Source organism: Branchiostoma belcheri, unplaced genomic scaffold (assembly GCF_001625305.1).
Source record: "Branchiostoma belcheri isolate BF01 breed outbred unplaced genomic scaffold, Haploidv18h27 scaffold2, whole genome shotgun sequence".
NCBI lineage: Eukaryota > Metazoa > Chordata > Leptocardii > Amphioxiformes > Branchiostomatidae > Branchiostoma > Branchiostoma belcheri.
Genome location: NW_017803490.1, coordinates 494,250 through 508,899, shown reverse-complemented (window position 1 = coordinate 508,899; position 14,650 = coordinate 494,250).

The window sequence follows — 14,650 nt, the reverse complement described above, 5'->3', positions numbered from 1 at the left end:
CTGGTGACACAAAAAAAATAAAAAGTGGACCAAAAAGTGGACCTTTGAGCCTTGTGGGGGGGTTCGAACCCCCCGAACCACCCCTGGCTACGGGCATGAGTCTGAACCAGACCTGGGGTGGGTCCCGGACCAGTTTAAACCGGAATGACATTCAGGAACCAAGTCAAAAAAAACGAAACGCAAAAACCCGATCATCGGACCTGATGTAACGTTACATTTCTATAGGTTGTACACACATCTTTAGATAATCTGGCCATGTTTCACGATATATATGATATAATATAGTGCTACTGTACAATAATCAGGTCCAGGTTTACATGTACATTGTAGGTCTGGATCTGATCCAGACCTGAATTTTCTATATAGCTACCCACCCCTATACACCAGACTAACAATGCTGGTTCAGAAAAAAGGATAATTTAGCCAATAGGGAGAATACTATCATGAAAGGTCATCTGTGTTGGTAGTTACACGTTTGAAGTTAAAACTTTTGTTCCAACACAAAAAATTCTCCCACCTAGAGCTTTCGACCAGTCACTCTGGTCTTCCTCAGTAGACTGAACCGCGACGGGGCTCGACATCGTCTACCAGATACCTTTGACCCAGTGTTGACCTTTGACCCAGTGTTGACCTCACACTTCAAAGAAGCCACGTGACAAGCTTCACTGGGTCAGTCTACTGAGGAAGACCAGAGTGACTGGTCAAAAGCTCTAGGCGAGAGAATTTTTTGAGTTGGATCAAAAGTTTTAACTTTAAACAAATAGGGAGAATAATTGACTAGGAGAGTTTAGCCAGTGTAGGGGGAAATTTACCCTCTCGTGGACTGACTCTCCTGGCCAACTACATGTAGTTCCCTTTTTATTACCGAATTCTAGGATCCGTACCCCTGTAGGAAGGCCTGGTGGAGGCTAGGAGAATGTCTCACTGGTCTTTTAGTAAGAGTTCTCTAGTTTAAAACTTGGTGTTTCTGTATTTCAGTAATGTTTATACAAGAATACAACCTGGACTTATAATGTTTTTGTATATGATTCTGAGTTTTGAATTTGATTTGTAAAAGAACTGTACTATCCAGTTTTGCACAGTTTAAGTCATACCGGTAGTCTTTCAGAGTGACTGGTGATAATAGTACAATAATCAATATTCGACTTTTAATACATTAATGACCAAACAGAAAATCGACCAATAACAATGTATAGTATTTAGAGGCATCTCTCTTTCAAAATGAAACATATACACTGTACATCCATCCATCCATCCATACATACATACATACATACATCCCTACCTCCCTACATACATCCAACCATCCATCCAACCATCCATCCATCCAACCATCCATCCATAACATCCATCCATCCATCCATCCAACCATCCATCCATCCTTCCATCCAACCATCCATCCATAACATCCATCCATCCATCCATCCATCCATCCAACCATCCTTCCATCCATCCATCCATCCATTCATCCATCCATCCATCCATCTAAACTGAGCTCTATGTTTTACATGTACATGTACTTTAATTTTTAGCACTCCAAACAGTCATCAAGTATAACACATTGTGCATTGGAAACATACCGCTTTGAAACGAAACTAGGATTTTTCTATAGTAATTGAATAAAACTATAGCTAGTACCATGTATGTTGTAGAATATAGTATAATGTTACGGACGTAGATATAGTCTCACATACCACTGTATTTTCTTTCTTATGTTGTTTGTAACTGCAATTAGCCCTCGGGCATGTATTTGCAATAAACTTTATTTCTATTTCTAGCTAGATCTACAACAAGAGGGATTTCATACAATAGATTTGTCTTCGTGTTACACACATGTACACATTTCTTGGTAATTTCAAAGGTGTTTTAACCTCTCAAAGTTTAGGGGGAAAAGATTTTCCGATGAAAAATGATGCCAAATGACCGCCATTTTCACTTGGAATTAAACACCTATAAATAAGCCACTTCTGCCTTTATGATCTGGAAGTAAAATCAGTAAATTTTCTTCGAACAAAAACAGTTAAATATATGTGAATGAAAACGACGAATCACATCTTTTTTTCAATGATTACTAAGTTCTTGAGTTTCTGATTTTAATCGCGAAAATGAACAAAGCGTGCACGCTTACATATTGACATCTTATTATAGACCAATAAAATGTTTCGTCACATCAGATCACATACACAGAAACACGAAAACAATGTACGTTCATCCTACATACCTAAGAGTATTTCTCTGGAAGCCATATTTCAAAGAACAAAGAATAAGTTGTAAAACTTGCGCCTGATGGTGTTTTCAGCACCAAGGACAGACCCAATTCCAGGACCGGTGCACACCGATTCCTCCGCGACAGGGAAAAAGTGCGCGGTACCAAAAGTGACGATGGTTCAGCTTTGAGTTCTCATTTCTCATGATCTGCTACAAAATGGCATTAAATACTAACTTGGTTGAAAAGTGAAAGAATGGATGCGTTTGGGGTGAAAATTGATTTCGGACCCGAGGCTTACTTCCGGGTGTCCTTCCGCCTTGGTTGCGGTGCTTCGGTTTGACGTAGATTTACCTCTGATGCGTTCTGTGGGTACCCGGGTGCTGTCGCTATTCCTGGTGCGACGGGCAATTGTGAAAATCTCAGTGTTAGGATTTCCTTTATACTTTTCTTGATTATACATGAGCGTTTTCTCTTTCCAATTACTTTTTTTTAGAAACGACAGTTTTCTGACACCCCTGCAATAACGTCGCACTTGGTACAGTCCGTTCATTTCGCACATGTCGTGCGGAGAGAATGTTCTTGAGTCCCCCACCCCCGAATTTTAGGACGAAATTTCAGTTTCTGGTTTCCAAATATTTTACTTTTCTGCGTTTTCGGATATAACATATGGAGTCTTCGGAAGTTTTCCGTGGATTTGGGCCGGAAGTGTGTCTGTTCGGAGGAGAGAACTTGTATTTTCTGACTGGACATGTGCTTGTGGTGAAGAAGACAACAAAATGGCCACTAGTACTGTTGTGAGGACTGCATTTCTGGTGGTGAGGGGAAGACTTCGCAGTTGAAAGAGGTAAAAATTCTAACACAATTACTTAAAATGAGTTGACATGAAGAACATGGCAAGTTGTATTCCCGAAAAAAATCTGCAGTTTTATGAACATTTTGCGTTATTTTCGTGTTTGAATATTCTTGTTTTCGTCTTCTAAAGTAATTGACCTAATTTATCGAGTTTATTTCAAAGTCGTCCTATCCTATCCTATCCTATTGTACTGGACAAAGCCCTCTTGGTAATAAAAAACAAACAGCTTCCGTGTATTTGTACACAATTTTTGAAGAGAGAAACACAGAAAAAGTAAGAAAATTTGACTGCCTCGTGGCGAGGGGGCCACCTGTGCAACTGCCGCACACGTGGGTATGATTGTTCCCGCCTTGTTCCTGCACTGTAACGTTAGATGCTTATTAGGCCACACCAATTTAATTTCTTCACTTGGTTAACGGATTTTTCTAGAAAAATAATGGAGCGGGCGGGCAAAAAATGAAATAAAAATAAAAACAGGCATAGGCATCCTATTATGGTCCAAAATGGTAGGATAGGAGCCATGAAGTCAACACACCAGGCTGGTTCAAAATTTAAACAATGAATTTCGAACTTTTAATGATACCATTGCATTGAAAGATGGAATAATTGTAACAACTAGGAAGAAAAGGACTGTTTTCAACTGTTCAGGGCAAAATATGAGCATTTTGCAGTTGATTTTGAATTTTTATTTTTATTTGCAAATCAGAAAAAAATGAAGCGGGCAAATCCGTTAACCAAGAAATTAAATTGGTGTGGCCTTACTACTAAAATCAAAGAACCCACATATTATAAGTGGGTAAATTCCTCTTCCGAAGAAGTCAAACCCAGTAAACCTAGTACCATGTATGTTGTAGAATATAGTATAATGTTGGACGTAGATATAGTCTCACATACCACTGTATTTTCTTTCTTATGTTGTTTGTAACTGCAATATTAGCCCTCGGGCAAGTATTTGCAATAAACTTTCTTTATTACTGCTAAACTAATTAGCGCTAAGGTCCATAATTGCAGTCTTGTATTGTTTTTTTTTTTTCGTAATTGTTATTTTTAAAAAGAAGTATTGATAAATTTCAAATTTAGTACCACATGTAGTAGATTTTGAGTTCCAACTTGCTTTGAAAGGCGGTCTTGGCGGCAGATTCTTTTGCAGTCATTTTTCATAATTTATTTGCAATCTAGTCCACAAAGGCTAATTTCAAGGTAATTTTTCTTACTGCTAGTTATGTTATTTGTTGTTAATTAAGACAAGTGTGTAACATTTAATGTTGTACAGTCAGGTGACTGCTGACTGATGCTGACTCCTGTCTGAACCTGGCAACAGAAGATTGGACCTGACCAGACCTGGCGATTTGAATACCCCAGAGGAATATTAGGTGAGAAAATCTAAATTTACTTGACATTTACCTGGTGTTTTTTTTAAACAAATATGTAACATGCATTGTAGGTTAGGTGGCTGCTGACTCCCGTCTGAACCTGACAAGAAGATTGAACCAGACTGGACCTGTTTTGAAGACCCCAGAGGAATGTGAGAAAAAAATCTGATTTCTGATTTACCTACCATTTACTTTGAGACAAGTGTTTAACTTGTAATGTCTGTATAGTTAGGTGACTGCTGACTGATGCAGTAGTGGGGATTCCTGTCTGAACCTGACAAGAGAAGATAAATTGGACCAGACCAGATGATTTGAAGACCCAAGAGGAATATCAGGTGAGGAAAATCTGAATTCTGCATTTTACCTACAACTATTTGGTGTTACTTGAGACAAGTGTGCAACTTGTAATGTCTGTATACTTAGGTGGCTGCTGACTGATGCAGTAGTGATGACTCCTGTCTGAACCTGATGACAAGACAGATTGGACCAGACCAGATGACTTGAAGACTGAAGAGGAATATCAGGTGAGAAAAAAATCTGAGTTCTGTATTTTACCTAACAACTATGTGGTGTTATTTGAGACAAGTGTTTAACTTGTGATGTCTGTTTTGTTAGGTGGCTGCTGACTGATGCAGTAGTGAGGACTCCTGTCTGAATCTGACAAGAGAAGATTGGACCAGACTGGGTGACTTGAAGACCCAAGAGAAATATCAGGTAAGAAAAATTTGCATTCTCCATTTTACCTGCAGCTATTTAGTGTTATTTGAGACAGCTAATGTCTGTATAGTTAGGTGGCTGCTGACTGATGCAGTAGTGAAGACTCCTGTCTGAACCTGACAAGAGAAGATTGGACCAGATCGGGTGATTTAGAGACAGAGATGAGGGCTCAGCTGACTTGAACTTGAACACAGTGAAGGGAAAATTTGTACAGGTGAGACAATGTTTTACAACTTTATTTTTTCCATATGTTAAGAATTGAGAGGCAATAACAAAATTAATGTACTTAAAACACTGTGTACATCTATCAAAGCAAAGGATAGTTTAATTTTGGGGGCATCACACTAATTATTCCTTATATTAGTTAGGTGTGTCCTGACGTTCCTGTCCGACTGGGAGAAACCTGTGATGATGGATAAGTTCTGCCCACACCAGACGGTCCCAGATGACTTGAAGACAAAGTAAAGAGTTTGTATGGGTGAGACAACTTGCCTTCCGCCTTACCTTTTATTTGTTGAGAACCCTGAGACATAACACACAACTAGTAATATTTGAATGTGTAAAATACCTTTCCACTTTCTACATCTATTCTTTCTACCATGAAGCAGCTGCTCCAAGCACTTAATCAATTTGATGAGATTTTCCTACCAAAAAAATTCATATGATTTCTTTTTATCATACTGGAACTCTCTCAGACTTCACACTTTATAATAATAATAATAAAACCAGTAACAGATTAAAACAGCTTTATATATTGAGCATTCATCAACATTTCTAGGCAAAGAAGCAAAGTAACTCACTGGTCACATGCACGTTTATATCATCTTTACTTAGTCACTTATTGCCTTGTTTTCGTGTCATTTTTTATCAGGTGTGTCGTGAGGGTCAGTGGTAGTCTTGATGTTCCTGTCCTGACTGGGAGAAACCTCTGATGACGGGCGACTTCTGTCCAGACCTCTGCAAACCAGTTAACCTGAAGACACAGAGTGAAGAGTTTGTACAGGTGAGACAACACTTCAAAATTTACATGCTATATTTCTCTGAGGCATTTCACAATCCTCAGGCATAATAGCCTAGAATTTTGTACATCTAATGGGGGGGGGGGGTCCTAATTCCGTACTAGTTTGAAAAAATCCTTGTTGCGGCATTATGGATGGGAGCACGTGCCTGAAAATAACCACAAGAATGGACAAAGTTTTTGTGTTGATATTGGTAATATCACAAACTTTGTTTTAGTTCGTACACTCTGACAACAGATGAGTGAAAAATCTGTTTGAATTCAACACTTGTTCAGGGGTTGACAAGTGTGTCAAAAATGCAGGTTTTGCTTTTGAAACGCTGCCGCTTTGGAGCAAGTCGCGTATTCGTAAAAAGAGGACTTGTTTGGGACAGAAAAACAGTTGTAGATCGTTTTATTCATAATTTCTGTATTATAATTTCTAAACTCTCTTCTCAGATTGACCTGTGTTAAACACTAGGTCAGAAGTTCCACCGGCAAAATGACAAAAAACCTGCTGTAAGTTCATGAACCATTACGCTTGCGTGCAAGGTGCTACACTGAAGGGAAATACACAGCCGTACAGCTTTAATCGTTGTGATCTTTATCTGTCAATATTATAGTGATGTTTATCTGTCAATATTATAGTTCATGTTGCACGGGTTTTTGGTCAGATAAACTATTACGAAAGGTAGGTGCGTTTGCATGCAACATGGGTCGGAATTAGGACCCCTCCTATTACTCAAGCAAATTGATTGTCCAATCGTGCTCATTCTATCACTATCTTTAGTGGTCATTCAGTGTTGTGATTCACCATTAACAAATCCGTTCATATCGGTAGGTGTGTCTTGAGGGTCCGCTGTCCTGACTGGGAGAAACCTGTGATGACGGGCGACTTCTGTCCAAACCAGACCAGACCAGATGACAGCAAACCCGTTGACCTAAAGACTTGAAAGAAGGACCAGACTTGGACCAGTAAAGCAGTGAGAGAAGACACAGGCTGGCATACATGTGTAGTTGTGAGTATAGTTTATTTGTGCAACACAACCAAGTACACACACGTGCATACATTTCTATCTGTATCCTCCAACTCTGCTTTGCACAGTTTCCTTTCCCAACACTTGTGACTTGTAACCTTCACTGTCAAACTTCCACGGTGGTTAAATTTCGGACATGTTTGTTCTAAAGTAATTTGAACCAAATTCATATTCCACTCGCAGTCATTTACAGTAAACCTGCAAGTATAAACCATTTTCTAAAAAGTACACATATCCCGTCATTTAGGTGTGGACATGCAACAAAGCTAAAATTGCAAATTTAAACATTTTAGCATCCAGTTTACTTTGTTGATGGATCAAAATGACTAGAATGGTTTCCCAAGATTTATGTTTGAGGGATCTTTTTTGAGGTTTGCTAATTGACAAAATTGTTACGTCCAGACTGTTTTGAAATGTTTTTATACGGTTAGCCCAAAATTGCCTCAAGTAACCTGGTACTTTGCTGAACGTACCTAGCCACAGAAAAGAATACCAGACCACCAGGTTCATTTCTCTTTTACACCTTCTCACTTCTGCTTTGCACGGTTTCCTTTCCCAACACTTGTGACTTGTAACCTTCACTGTCAAACTTCCATGGTGGTTAAATTTCGGACATGTTCGTTCTAATTTGAACCAAATTCATATTCCACTCGCGGTCATTTACAGTAAACCTGCAAATATAAACCATTTTCTGGAAAGTGCACGTATTCCATCCTTTAGGTGTGGATATGCAACAAATTGCCTATCTAAACATTTGAGCATCCAGTTTACTTTGTTGATGACTAAAACAGTTTCCAAAGATTTGTGTTTGAGGGATTTTTTGGAGGGTTGCTAATTGACAAAATTCTTGCGTCCGACTATTTTTAAATGTTTTACGGTTAGCCCAAAATTGTATATATGACAAGTAACCTGGTACTTCGCTGAATGTGCCTAGCCACAGGAAAGAATACCAGACCACCACGCTAATTTTCTCTTTAACACCTTCTCACTTAACTTTCTCAATTTGAAATGCTTCACTTTAGCACCCCCATCAAACTCCTTTCGAGCCGGACCCAGAAATTTGTGCTATATCCTGTACTTTTTAGCCTTATCAAGGATGTTAAGATTCAAGATCTGTAAACCTTTTTGGCCGCATCCAGTAGCGGAAATCACTTGAAAGTCGTATGTCAATACCCTGTACGGCAACGATACACAGTCTCATATCTAGCCTATACTCTGGCAAATATTCCTGGCCATCTCTCTGCTGAGTGGTATCGTACAAATCCCACCCAGTCTGGAGAACACTTCGGCCATCTCAAACAATCCAGACCGATTGTACGATGCCACTCCGCAGAGAGGTGGCCAGGAATATTTGCCAGAGTATAGGCTAAGATATGAGACTGTATCGTTGCCGTACACCCGGTATTCACACGCAACTTTCGAGCGATGTCCGCCACTGGGTGCGGTCCAAAAAGTTTACAGAATTTGAATTTTAACATCCTTGGTACGGAAAAAGTACAGGGTATATAGCACTAGAATTTCCGGGTACTGCTCGATATTTGATGGACTCCTTTTCTGATGCTTTGTACCTTTTCTGATGCTTTGTACCTTTTCTGATGCTTTGTACCTTTACTCACATCTCTCTTCACTGTAAAGACTTTCCCCACATTGGAACTACTCCCCAAACGCTCATAGTACGTCGCACTTTTCTTGACTTTTTTTTCCGATGCCTTGCACCTTTCCTCTCAACTTTTCCTTACCTTACTTAGCCTTTCATCTTCTGCTTGGTTTAAATTTGTACTGCTATTTAATTGCACCCTTTCTGTGCTCCTCTTCCAATGCTTTGGACCTTGCCTTGAACATCAAATTGCCCCAAAACTGTTGCTTTTGATCTGAAGACTTGCCCAAAAGATTGGGCTAATGGGGACCCTCAAGTAGATAATTAATTGGATTAAAATTTTCCCGCCAAAAAACTTAGTATATGGGGATTCTGACCTTTGACCTCTACTCCCTCCCTCCCTTTCTCTGAACACTTAGCCACCACACTCTTACTAGCTACTTCAAACCAAGTCAGACTGTTCCAATGCTTTGGATCTTTACACTTAACTTCTCCAAACACTTTGTGACACTCATGCTATGCTAGCCTACCTCCCGAAGCACTTAGTTACTTGAGTGAGATTTTTCTGCCAGAATAATTGTCGCTCTACTGGTCAGTCAATGCATAGAAGTTTGCTCCCCTGGGGATGTCTTTGCGGAGACACGGTGTTTCGACACACCAGCATTCCTGTGCAACTGACTGACCAAGTAGAGTGACAATCATTCTGGCAGAAAAATCTCACTCAAGTAACTAAGTGCTTCGGGAGGTAGGCTAGCATAGCATGAGTGTCACAAAGTGTTTGGAGAAGTTAAGTGTAAAGATCCAAAGCATTGGAACAGTGTGACTTGGTTTGAAGTAGCTAGTAAGAGTGTGGTGGCTAAGTGTTCAGAGAAAGGGAGGGAGGGAGTAGAGGTCAAAGGTCAGGATTCCCATATACTAAGTTTTTTGGCGGGAAAATTTTAATCCAATTAATTATCTACTTGAGGGTCCCAATTATCTGAAGTGTTTTTGGGCAGGCAGAATTTTGGCAAAAGAAAATTTTACACAATTCATCAACCAAGTGTTTAGGTCTAAGGTGACAATTTTGGGGGGCAATTTGGCATTCAATTTTGTGGAATTAAAGCTGCCAATTAGCACTGTAAAGAATTAACTAAGTGAAGGTCTAAATTTTTTTTTGTGACTGAGAAAATTGAAATCAAAAGTATTGGGAAATTTGAATGTAAAGGGTCCAAAGTGTTGGAAAAGTGTGACAGAATGTGTGAGTGAACAACAGGCCTATATACCCCTAGCGTCAAAGCCTGGAGGAGAAAACCTCTGGGCCAGGGTAACAAAATACACAAAGCCCCTCTCCGTTAGCGTAGTAGGCCTCATGATGGACAAAGTTGTTCGTCAACAAGTCTACTACGCAGAGTCGAACACAAAGCCCCTCTCCGTTAGCGTAGTAGGCCTCATGATGGACAAAGTTGTTCGTCAACAAGTCTACTACGCAGAGTCGAGGCATGTGTAAGACTAGTTTGAACCCTGGGACAGAAGTTCCTCCTCCAGGCTAAGCCCAGGGACAAAAAGTGGAAAGAGAGGAATTGCGTTTTGTCATGCAGTGATATAAACTCAAACTCTGTTATCACTGTTAACACACATGCAACAATTCAAACTTCCCGTTCCAAAATCTAGGCCTATAGTCTCAAGCTCATCAAATAAAGTCTGTCAGCGCAAATTATCACTGTCAAACTCTACTAGATCAACATGAGACGAGCCCTGAATTTTCCAACAGGAGGTTAGTATTGCTACAAGTCCATCAACAGTGAGAAAGTCTGGGGTCTACATGACTTAAAAGAAATCAGCGAAACAAAACTACATTTTATTACTCTATTTTCTCACTGACACATTATTCAACTAAACCTTCTTTCCCTATATTTACAATGTACATTTTACAACTGCCCTTAAATGCTACCTGTGTCACACTGAAGCTGTTTAAAGTACTTTTTCAACTATCTATGCTACATGTAGTTGCATTTGATCATTACGGTGCCCGTGGTAGTGCGTGGTAAAAAAGTGCTGAAAGGGTTTTGAGGGTCCATGTTTGAGGTGACATTTCTCATGAACTGCCACGAAATATCATTCAACATTAGCATGGCTGAAGACTGTAAGAAATGGTGATTTTGGGGTGAAAATTTTTTTTTGGCTCCGAACCTTACTTCCGGGTATCCTTGCACGCCAAGTGTAATCCACCCGTTTAAATTAAACTACATTTTGCTCTGCGCCTTCCTAGAAGTGAATTTGCGAGGGGCCGTGGACGGTTAAAAAAATTTTAGTACAAGAATTGTCTTTATAATTTACTCGGATATAGTCAAGGTTTGGCTTTTTCTGCCAGCATCAGTCATTTCTGCCGGAAAATTATTTTGTTTCTATGGGATTATCCTACGCGAAAAATCCCAATATTGTGCATTAATTTTGGAGCAAAATTTATGTTTTTCTGTTGATTTTACCAAAATCTAAAGATGTTAAAAGAACCAAACTCAGTTGTTCTTGTAGCTAAATAGATATCCTTTCATCTCATATACAGTTATTCTCCAAAATTCCGAATTATTCTATGTCAGAGACGGTCGCTAGACTTCAGGGTGTGCAGCTTCGAATAGAAATGCCAAATGTGCCCCCATAATGTGATTGAATTCAAAAGTTGACTGTCTACAGTACCATTTAGCTACACTGCCTATATAGTCAGCTTCCTTGAAATGCTGGCTACATACTAATCCTAATTGTGTCAACCTCTCACATGGCTGTTTAGAAGTGTTTACAGACATCTCTCACTGTAACTCTACAGTTTAGTTCTACTATCTACAAACTATCTATAACTCCACACAAAATAATACATTTTTTGTTTCGCTGATTCCATAACTCAACAACAATTCCTCCCTTTCAAACATCACACACAGCTTACCTGTAGTACATTTCACACTACAGAAAGAAAGCACAACATTGCCTTTTCCATCTTCTGCAAAGAAATAGGACATATTTCCAACAAACATTATGTGACCAAAGTATTTTCCCTGATATCCACTCCATTGAGGAACAAAAACTGTACTTATGTTAAGAATATATTATATAATTTATTACTATAATTTCATATCACTCAGATGTTGCAATTGTATAAAAGTTTTTTGGATCTATGCCTTGTTTTTTATTGCAAATTATGTGCATGATAAAATATTATAAATAATCTTGATTGTGTTTGACCTACATTTTAGGTACATTCGACGGAATTTTAGGTAAATCAGGGTATGCTGTAATTGCAATTAAACACATTACATTGAAAAAATATGGCAACTTAATTAGATATTATCTTTCATGGATTTATAACTTAAAGGAACATTATTCTAGGCCATGGATGTTACAATTATTCGAAGAGTAACTTTTCAGGCTTGAATTATTTTTCATTTGGCAAATTTGCATGATGTTAAACCAGACCAAAGCACAAAAACACAATTCTTAAAAACAAGTTCTTACATGTACACACGCTGCATGTCGTGGACAAGAACTTCCACCAATATGAACAACAGATTTCAACTGGTACAATCACCAAGCCTCAAAATTAATTTTTCTTCCTATTGTCCCAGCATTGTCCCAAAAATAAATATCAATTGTCCCTGAAGTCAGAGTATGTACTGTCCTAACCTGTTTTTCAGGAAGTATGTAGGACTTTTTTTGCTTACGTTCTGACTCCCAGGCACGTTAGAAGAGAAGACAAATTTGGGGGGCTTTTTGGAGCCAAAAGCAGGGACACGTGCCTGATCAACGAAAGAAGGCCTTAACATTCTGATGTTGATTATTATTCTACTGTCCCCAAAATGTCCCAAAGTGTCTTTTTAGTTGCCCCAGCCTAAATTCTAGTGGTCAGTGGCCATCGGGACACTGTTAATTTCGACCCCTGAATCACGGTTCTGTAGTGTTTAGAATGATAGTTTATTGGATAAATCAAACGTGTGCACTCATAGAACTGTCAGGTCAACTGTTTCAATTGTCATCTGTGGGTCATTCTGTTATGTACTAGTAAGTCACCTTTTATGAAAAGGTAGGAGTGTGAAAATCTCTGTATCTTCACAATATTCAAGTTTGACATTCAATCAACTGTTTTTGTTAGATGCTACCGTTTATAATAGTGAGAAATTCCACTTAATTCCATCTAATTCACCATTTTTGAGTGCTACACAATATTTGCACATCCCTACACGTTCGTTGCTTTAATGATAGTTTCACCATGTAGATTTTATTTTCTTCAAGGACAATTTTCTTTTCAGAAATTTTAACAAGGTTGTACAATGTAGATCATGATTAAGATGATATCAGGGAAAACAGTTTGATCACAAATGCTTAAGTTGAAAACATATCCCATTGCTATACAGAATAAAATAACAGACAATATTACAAGTGCTTTCCTCCATATTCTCCGCCATAAATGCATACAAATATTAGTCACAACCTTAAGGTAGATATTAGTATAAAAAAGTGAACTCTTTCAATCAAAAATGACAATGAATAGTAGAGAGGGCCTGAGTTTGGATAATCTGGTGTTTGGAACGAAAAATTCAGATGATTACAGAGATGCCCTATTGATACATATTTCATTGTCATTTTTAGGGGTTTGCATGGGAGGTCCCGATTACGCTTTGCGCTGAATTCCGGAAGGTAGCGGCCACGATTAACTCTTCATTTGTGCAGACGAGATGCTCCACACATTGACTTACTCCGAATTATGCAAACTTCACATGGCAAGGCGCAAAAGGATGCAAAGCAGTGGCCCGGTATTACGCTTCATTCATGCAGGCTTAACGCTTTACCCATAATGCAAAGATTAGGTTCAACATTTGGTCATAACGACCTGACTTCGCATTATGCAAATCTAAGACGAGTGCTTACACATATTGCGGCATGCAGACCCCATTTTTGAAAGAGTTCTAAAAATAAAAGCCAACTCACGGTCAAGGTCCGATGTTCTCTTGTCTTGTAGATAGGTGACAGGTCCCTCAGGAGCACACACAGGAAAATCCTCCTGGAATACTGGACAGGCACACAGGATACCCGATAGATTCTCCAAGAATTTGGACAGGAACACAGATCCTCCAAGAATTTGTACAGGAACACAGACAGGTCCCACAGCACACACAGGAACATGGTCAGGCACAGTCTCAGCTTTCCATAAGCTAGGGTGTAAAAGAAATAAACATTCAGAAAAATTGCATGCCAAATTTACATACTACATCAATGTTTACAATTTTCACATAGATCATGTACATGACATTACATTTTTTACAAAACCTGCTTTGATTGGGGAAAGAGTACATGGAACATTGTTATTTTAGTGAGGCAAAAGAAGATCATAGCCAAAAGTGAACATAGAAATATTCTGACCTACATGTAACAACAATCATATGAAAACACATCTCACAGTCACACATGATACACATATGTAGTAAGGTATCACAACCCAATGCTTTGGTTGGGAGAAGAGCACATGGAACCTTAGCCTGGGTACCATCTGGATTTTCACAACAAACAGTGAACAATAGTATTACATAGAATATCATTAACCAAACAATAATCACATGAAAATAATGTGTCACATCTTACATAAGACATCACAATCCAAATAACATAATATGCATCTCATGTTGACATTCATTAAATCTACTACAACTACATGTACGTACAAAAACATCAGAGCCAATGACACATAAAATGCACTCCAAATATCAGTTCATGAAAAAAACTGATCAAGCTCATATGTAACGTTAACATGTTATAGAAATAAAACAGTACTTTGGCAATAGATATGGAGAAAAACATATGCCATGTCAAATATGTATCAAATAAACCATCATCATAACATGCAA